The sequence below is a fragment of the Pinus tabuliformis genome, chromosome 3_1 (genome assembly GCF_031772625.1).
Source record: "Pinus tabuliformis cultivar Carrire ecotype Pingquan chromosome 3_1, CPIR1, whole genome shotgun sequence".
Taxonomy (NCBI): Eukaryota; Viridiplantae; Streptophyta; class Pinopsida; order Pinales; family Pinaceae; genus Pinus; species Pinus tabuliformis.
The window spans coordinates 294,812,032-294,820,765 of NC_142301.1; positions in this window are offsets into that span (position 1 = coordinate 294,812,032).

Below are 8,734 nucleotides of genomic sequence, written 5' to 3' on the forward strand. Positions count from 1 at the left end.
TCATCCTTCAACCTTCTTCAGTAGGTCAGATCAGCAATCACATCAGCTCCAGCCATTCCATCCTCCACTTCATCTTGCAGCACCGAGCACATCAACGACAAGGTAAAACTTGAGGTAAATTTGGCTTATGATTCTCTAATTCATTAGAAGGTTAAAGAAACTTAATGATTCACCACTTCTCATTCCACGCATTTCATCTTTCATAAACCATTATCCTTTTATTTCCTTCCATTCATTACGCGTATACTTTGATAGAAAGACCATGTTAAAAGAAAACTCCTTGTGGTATAAATGCAGTCTCTATAGTGTCTTCTCCACGCATTATATTCACAGGATGAAGTCATTACTGCCATGAAATGATTAAGGAAACCACCTATAAACATTGGTCTCACAAAGATAGAGTATGCAAGCACCCATTCACCATCTCCATCACCACCTCATTTCATCCATCGTATTTTCCTCATCCATTCATTACTTGTCCTCAATTTGTATTGCTCAGTAAATAAGCATGATATATTAAAATGTCAAAAGTGTTGCTCCACAAGAATCAACACCTCCAAGTATTCAAGTAGTACTGCTCCACAAGAACCAGCACCTCCAAATATTCAAGCAATGTTGTCCCACAAGAACCAACATTTGCAAAGCAATGTCAAGAATTCAATGAGCAGAAGATTTGTTTGCATGAGGACATGCAAACCCTCAGGCATGGGGGGATGTTGGGCCTCGAATATGCCCATTTTTCCACCGTACAAATACCATTATTCATACCCTAAATTCCTATGTTTTTAACTCGTTTCACACTCTAATTCCACAATTTGTCGTTAATTCATATCCTACACTTCGTGGTTGATTATCATTAGTTTTCTTGACTCTTCTATGATTAAAGATGATTTTGCCATGATTTTCTAATGAAGGTTTTGCTAAGTTCCTTTGTCACAAGGTTCCATTGCCGAAATTCTTCACAAGTCAGTGAAACTAGTTACTACAAGGTTTAGTACGGAATGAAATTGATGTAGGTAAAAATATGAAGTTTGTGATCAAATGGTGAAGAATCTCTACATTCTGAGACTTGCATCTTGCTCAAAATACCCTCTTTCATATAACCCAGAAACAGTTCGGCCAAATTCATCACCAAAAGGAAGTTAAGGTCAAAACAATTCTTAAGTATAGAATCTTAAGTACATAATCGCGTTGAATGTGAATGGTCTGAACGGGTCAAGTTGGGTTCGATCCTGAACGCCTTTTGCTGAACGACCTTGTGCTAAACATGGAAGAGGTTCCTCCATCCATGCATTGATCAAAATAAACCCAACCGTGACCCATTTGAAGATTGTCTAGAAGATCTCATATGGCTTACTTTAGCATTGTTTTTGTATTTGTTTTTTCTGAGTTCATTGGTTGTGCTTTGTTTCCATCAGTTGGTCGATGCTCTCTACATGTATCCTAGGAGCAGCAGCCATTTTGCCTCGCGAATGGAGCATGAAATGTCCTTCCCTAAACATGTGAACAAGGTCAAACATGTTCTCCACCTGAAGGCTAATTTTGGATCATGTCAGCTGCCACTGAGCATCATGCATGCTGTACCTGCAAGTCAAATCTAATGACCCAGATTGGCCAAGTGACAGTCATTCATGTCAACTGCCCAGGAAGCTTCCAAACTGACACTTGGTTCATGAGAATGATAAGAGGTACTTGATCATGTGTATCTCCAAGACTCAAGAACTTTAACTTTCATGTCAGTCTCAAGCTGACTCATTTGAGCTCTTCTATGAGGTCTGTTTTGTTGCTGTTGGTTTACAGTTAGAGCTATTGGGTTTGTGCTTGCTGCTTGCTCCATCATTGTTGTAACCTTCTCACTTCTCAATAAAGTAATACTTGTAGATCTTGTATATTTGATTCACTCTAATCCATGCATCAGTTATGAGTACATGTATCTTGTAGCGTTTTGTGGTGTGTAAACGGCAGGAGGGCAGCAATAAGGATCGACTAAGCAGACACCAGTTGGTTAATCTGGAAAATATCGAAGCTTTACTTTCAGTTGTTGCTAAAGACTGTCACCTTTAGAGTAATAGGGTTTGTTTACAACTGGAACTGTGATGTAATTTTGTTTACTTTTGATGTATTGCTGAACCATTAATATAATTCTGATTCTACACTTTAATTCCTGTAAGTGATTATGTGTTTTAATTTTTAAAAGAACTATTGTGTTAATTTAGACTTGCTCCAGGAGTGGCAAGGGCCCACCACCGCCTGGAAGCAAGTCCTGCAGTTAATCTAGGCAATAGGAATTACGTTTGATTCAGATTTAGAAGTGTGGATTTCATTTTGAAGAAGTTAATGATTAGATCTCAGAAATCTTTCATTCTGTACCCAAGTCTTTACTCTGTTTTGTAGATTTGAATAAAACACTATAGATCTTGTTTTTAATTGTTATAAACCAGCAAGGATTATGTTGAACGATGACTCATGATGCATGAATGGTTTATCTGATGTGTTTCATGGTTCAGAACATTTAAAGGAATGTGTTCAATTCGAAAAGATACAGAGGTTAATCACCGTATGAAAAGTTCAAAAACGAAATTGGTTTGTCCTATACATTTTCCATTTGGTATCGAATTCTATAGCATCGTATTTGACATGAAAAATGCCCAGCAATCCCGTGACAAAATATTCGATTGAATCTCCGACTTGGTTTAGAGACTTATCACAATTATAATAAGATTGAATTGAAACTTAAAGTTAATGCTTTTCGTGAAATAACTTTCTGAGTTTTAGTTTAGAACAATTTTTGGTCCTTTGAATTTGCGTAGGTTAATATAGTCAATATGAAATATCGATTTAAGGTTTGCATTACTTAGTTTCTTTTGAGAATTTGCAGAATTAAATACTTGTCGATTTGTTTCATCACCCGGGATTTAGCTTAGCAATTAGATCTCTTTTCAATTAGAAGCTTTCTTGTTTTTCATAGCATAATCATTTCTTTGTAAGAGCAAGTCCGAGTGTGAATTCAATTGCGCAAGTAGAGATATCAGTTTAATATAGATTGATTTGGCTTTCCTTTACCATTGAATTTCAATTATGAATTATGAATAGTGAGCTTTCTTTCGAATGATTTATTTCATTTAGATTAGGAGTCTTGAATTGAAGGTTTTTCATAGATTAAGTTGCAATGAGTTTCTTTTAATAGATCTTTCAAGTTAGAATTGCTATCATAGGTGTTCTTTTTTAGCAAGTGTATGGTGTGTTCTTTTAAGAATTTCTTTTATAGCAGTAATTGGTGTTCTTTTATAACAATAAAACAATAAATTGATTTCGCACTCTAATTTAGGTTAGATGCTCTGATCCTGCGTTACTTGCGCTTGTGCCTCGAAGCTTACAAGTCCCGGATTAATAATTTAATGTTGGAATTATTACACACATAATTTCCCCAACAATCCTATCTGCCCATAAAGCATACTCGATTTTATTGTCCCAAGATTGCTTATTATCTCCTACTATCTTCTTGATAATGGTTATAAGATTTTTGTTACTTGATTCAACAAGGCCATTACCCTGAGGATAGTAATAAGATAAATGAACTAAGACAATGCCATACTTGAAGCAAAAAGATGAAAACTCTGAAGAACTAAAAGCCTTGGCATTATGAATAGTGATCTTGGCAGGGACACCAGATCTAGTAATGATATTATTTTCAATGAAGTTCATAATGACCTTTTCAGTGGCATTCTTAGCAAGGATGGCTTCTACCCGTTTAGTGAAATAATCAGTGGTAGTTAAAATCCATGAGTAGCCATTGCTAGAATTTTCATGAAACTTCCCAATGAAGTCCAGACCCCAATGCTGAAAAGGTGCCTCCCCAACAACAGGTTGTAATGGCAGGGCAGCGAGCTTCTGTTTCTCAGTGAACAGTGGACAGGCTTGGCAACTTCTAACAAACTTATGCACGTCAAAAAAAAATAGAAGGCCAATAATAACCAGCTCTCAAAATTTTGTGGGTAGTAGTTCTAGCAGCGTAATAACCACCACAAAATCCAAAATGAAACTCAGAAATTAACTTCTTAGACTCAATTTCATCAACACACCTAAGTACTATGCCTTCAGAATTTCTCCATCCAATGCCATCCTTCATGAGGCAATACCAAGTGGTTTTTAATCTAAGAACCCTTCTTCTATGAGCAACTAAATGGTTAGGACATGTAAGATTTAACAAGTAATAAATAATATCCTTGTACCACTCATGCTCTCCTAATCTTTGCAGCTCAAGCGAAGATGAATCGTTAAGACAAATCAAACCAAGAGCTTACTCATTACCTTCGGTCATCATATCAGCCAAGCCTTGACCTTTAACTAACTTGGTGGGTTTAATCTCCAAGTCATATTTTTGGATTTTAGTAATCCACCTAGCACAAGTCCCTAAGCAATCAGTTTGATTTAATATATCTTTAACTGTAGAACGTGGGACAAAAGCAATGATTTTGGAATAACCCACATAAGTCCTGAAATGCTTAAGAGATTTAACTAACGCATAGGCTTGCTTTTCCATGGTAGTGTAATTTAATTCAGAATTTTGAAGCGCTCTGCTCATGAAAGCAATAGGCTGCTCGTGACCATCCTTATTTTTCTGTAATAAAACACCAGCAATGGTATCTTCAAAATCGAAAGATAAAATCATGAAATCCTTCGAATAATCAGGACTAACTAAAATAGGAGCTTTGGCAATAGCACTGTTGATTTCCTCAAAAGCCTCTTTTCTGTCTTCTTTCCATAAAAAATTTACATCCTTCTTCAAAAGATTTTGAATAGGCTTAGCTACTTCTGCATAATTCGAAATGAATCTTCTAAGAAAATTTGTTTTTCAAAGAAAAGACTGAAGGGATTTAAGATTGTGAGAGAGAGGAATATTTTGGATTGCCTCAACTCTTTCAGGATCAATCTTGATCCCATCTTTAGAAATGACGTGACCAAGTAATTTCCCTTTAGTTACTCTAAAAACAGACTTAGTCGGATACAAGGAGATCCCAAACTCTCTACATTTATCAAAAACGTACCTAAGATGACCTATATTACTAATGCCATCCTTAGAAAAAAACAGTAAGATCATCCTGATAAATTTCAATAATTTTCTCGATTAAACCCTTAAGGGCATAATCCATAGCCCTTTGAAAAGTAGCCCCAATATTGGTTAATCCAAACGGCATTCTAATATATTTGAAAGTACCCCATGGTTTGGTGAATGTAGTTTTGTGACAATCCTTTTTCTTAACCCATACCTGATTATATCCAGAAAAACCATCTAGCAATGACATCATTCCAGAACCAATTACTCTTTGCAACATAATCTCCATGTTAGGCAAAGGGTAATTTTCTTTTTTACATGCTAGATTGAGGTTTCGAAAATCAACACAAAGGCTAATTGTACCATTCTTTTTGCTAACAATCACCAAGTTGGAACACCATGTTGAATGCCTAGTTTGAGCAATAATTCCTGCTGCAAGCATCTTTGAAAGCTCTTTTTGAACTAAAGGGGCTAACTTAGGATTTATTTGCCTAAGCTTTTGACGAAAGGGTTTAGCATTTTCATCTTTCAAAGGGATAGTGTGCTCCATGACATCTTCCCTATAACCTTTTAATTCATCATAAGAAAATGCTAAAACATCCTGATATTCACAAAGTAAATTGGTTAACTTTTTCCTTTCTTCATCATTAGTACCCTTACCAATTTTGACAATCTTGGGATCACTAGAGGTACCAATGTTTACTTCGATGAATTCACCTGGATCCATTTTATTTTTCTCTTTCATCTTTGTGGCATCATGCCGATCAAAGTGTTGCTCTAAAGCAACAACATTCCTGGGAGTAGGATTTATAATAATCCTCATGATTATTAGATCCATCCTCCTTAGAATCTATCCAAAAAATTTCAAATTCATCCAAATTATCAAGAAAATGAATCACTTGTTTCTCATCATCAAAAACTTGCCAATGCTCTGAATTATCTGGAACAGAAGATCTAAAAATAACTTCCATTTTTATCTTATCCTTGATCAACCCATCAGATAACTGCAAAGTAGAAGTAGTTACTACAAGCTCATCTGCCAAACTATTCTGCTCTCTGGAGATACCTTCAAGATCAAGGGCATCGAAGTCTTCCATCGTATCCCATACAACATTCCGATAATTCCTTAACCTTTGATTTTTACATGTAAAATTATTTTTAATCTACATGATAACTAAATCAGAATCTCCCTTGATACTAAGCAACTTAACTCTTAAAGCCTTTGCCAACTCAAGACCCAACAACAAAGCTTCATATTCAGCAACATTGTTGGTCACTTCGAATTCCAATCTATAAGCAAATTTGAAAACATGACCAAGGGGAGACTTTAAAACTATTCCAACACCTTTACCATGCCTAGATGATGCACCGTCAAAATACATGTACCATACTTTATCCTTGAGATCCCCAATATTTTCATCAACCTTATCATCGAGAATAACTATGGAATTAGATAGAATAGCATAATTCTCAATGCCAGATTGTTCTTTAATTATCCAATTATGGGGTCTCTTAGGATCTTCAACATGGAATCTTCTTTTGGGCTCTCTATTAAGTCGTACAAACCCATCACCTCTAGGAGAAGGAATCGTAGCATATGACCAATTCATCTGAATACTTGCTCCTAGATCAGAGGCCCATTTTCTAGATAACAACATACCCCAAGCATCAAGGACATCAACAACAACAATGTCCATAACAATCATAATGTCAGGGTAAACTGATAAATGAACTTGTAAATCCTTAATTAACCCATGAACTTCAATCTTCTTAGAATCCATGGCACATATATTGTAGTAAGGCCTAGAAACTCTTAAATTGAGTTGTTCCATGACCCTCTTGGTCATGACACAAGCTGATGCACCAGAATCCAACATACAATTATTCAATTTATATCCATTAACCATCAAAGTAATGAAGAATGGTTGATGATCCTTGTTATCTGAATCCAAACTTTGCAAATATATAGGGGCATCTTGATAGACAGTCTCAGGCGCCTTCTGTTGAGAAACATTCACATGAGGAGCTTCAATAACTTTTAATAACTTAGCTCTTTGGGAAGGAATCTTCAAAATCTCGGTGACAAGAACCCAAATTTTTGCATTATTAAACCAACTTCCCAAATCAACATCCAATCCAGAGTTTGAACCAGGGTTAAAACTTCGAGGGGGAATTTGATTTCCACTTTGATCCTTATCCCTTCTTTGATAAGTTAAACCCTTATCTTTAGCAATTTCCAGGACTTGCTCTAGAGAAGGCTTTTCACCAAATAATTTAACCATCACATCCTTTTCATGATCAAAATTATTTATACTAAAGGATGATGTGGAAGGCCTAACATCTTGACTGTTTTCCTTAACCTCCATCCAATCTTCCATAGACAAAGAAAATTCTTTACCAACAACATTTATTTGATTACTCGCCCCAAACATTCCACTATCCATAATCCTTTTAACCGTGGAGCAAGTAGCCTCCTCATGAAGAGCATCACAAACCCTACAATAAGGCAGAACTTCATCAACCAAATTAGTAGATTCAAGCGGATTAGGCGGTCTCTGCTCACTAGATTGGCCTTTTTTCTGCCAAGTATTATTACTTCGATTATTATTATTATTCCTAGGCTAGAAATTTTGCGCTTGAGCCCTTTCCATTTGAACCAACCTAGACTGCAAAGTACTTATTTCCTTAGCATGGTTAGAGATTAATTTCGCTTGGTTAAGCTCCATGCTTTCAATTTTTTGCAGTAATTTTTGTATAGGGTCATCATCAGATTCTTTAACCTCTTTTCCTTTAGGTTCTTTCAATTTTGTTGAAGCCCTATCAAAACCTGGGATTTCAGACTTCCCAGATGCCTTCTTATCTTTTTCAAGCTCTACAGCTAAAGTCTGAGCAACTTTATAATCATGATTCTTAGCTCGTCTCAATTCATAAGATGTATCAGGATTAAAAGCATCGATGTAAAAATCCAAAAGAGATTTATCAGGAGGTTTATAATCTTGAGGTAATTCCTTAATAATATCATTAAATCTCTTATTAAATTCTTCTACTGTCTCATTTTCTCTCTTCTTTATGACACTGATAGATTTTACCAGATGCCTCTCTTCTCTCTTATCTCCAAATTTTTCCTTAAAGGCATTAAGGGGCAGCGACCCAACCCTCTACAACTATAAGCAATACTGGAGAGTGATAAGCATGTAAGTCCCCAAGGGTATGGCCAAGAGTCTGCATGAGCACTGAAAGGTAATCCCATGGATGTACCTCTCTCTGTCTTGGTCCTGCTGATAACTCCATCAAAGACATGTCTCTAAGGAACAGGGTGTCCCCAAATGCTCACCAATGTCCCCATCAATCCAGGGTGAGCTGCATCCAATGGTACGTCTAATGTCCCCGTCCATAAGTCTCTTGGGTGGCAACGCTCCCATAGCCCGTTGTGTTGTGCCATATGCCACTGCAGACCACCAAGTATCCCTGTACTCGGCAAGCCACTGTACATTGCAACCTATCCCTGTACACCACTCGATACCCCTTCCTATTGTTGTATCACTCTGTACCGTCTGGGACCCCATATGCACCCATGCATCTGTCACTCCACTAGCAACCTTGATGTGGTGTAAGTCGCTCCTCCCACTCCAAGGTGAAAATCCACGCACCACAACATATCGCCATGCATCTACGCGC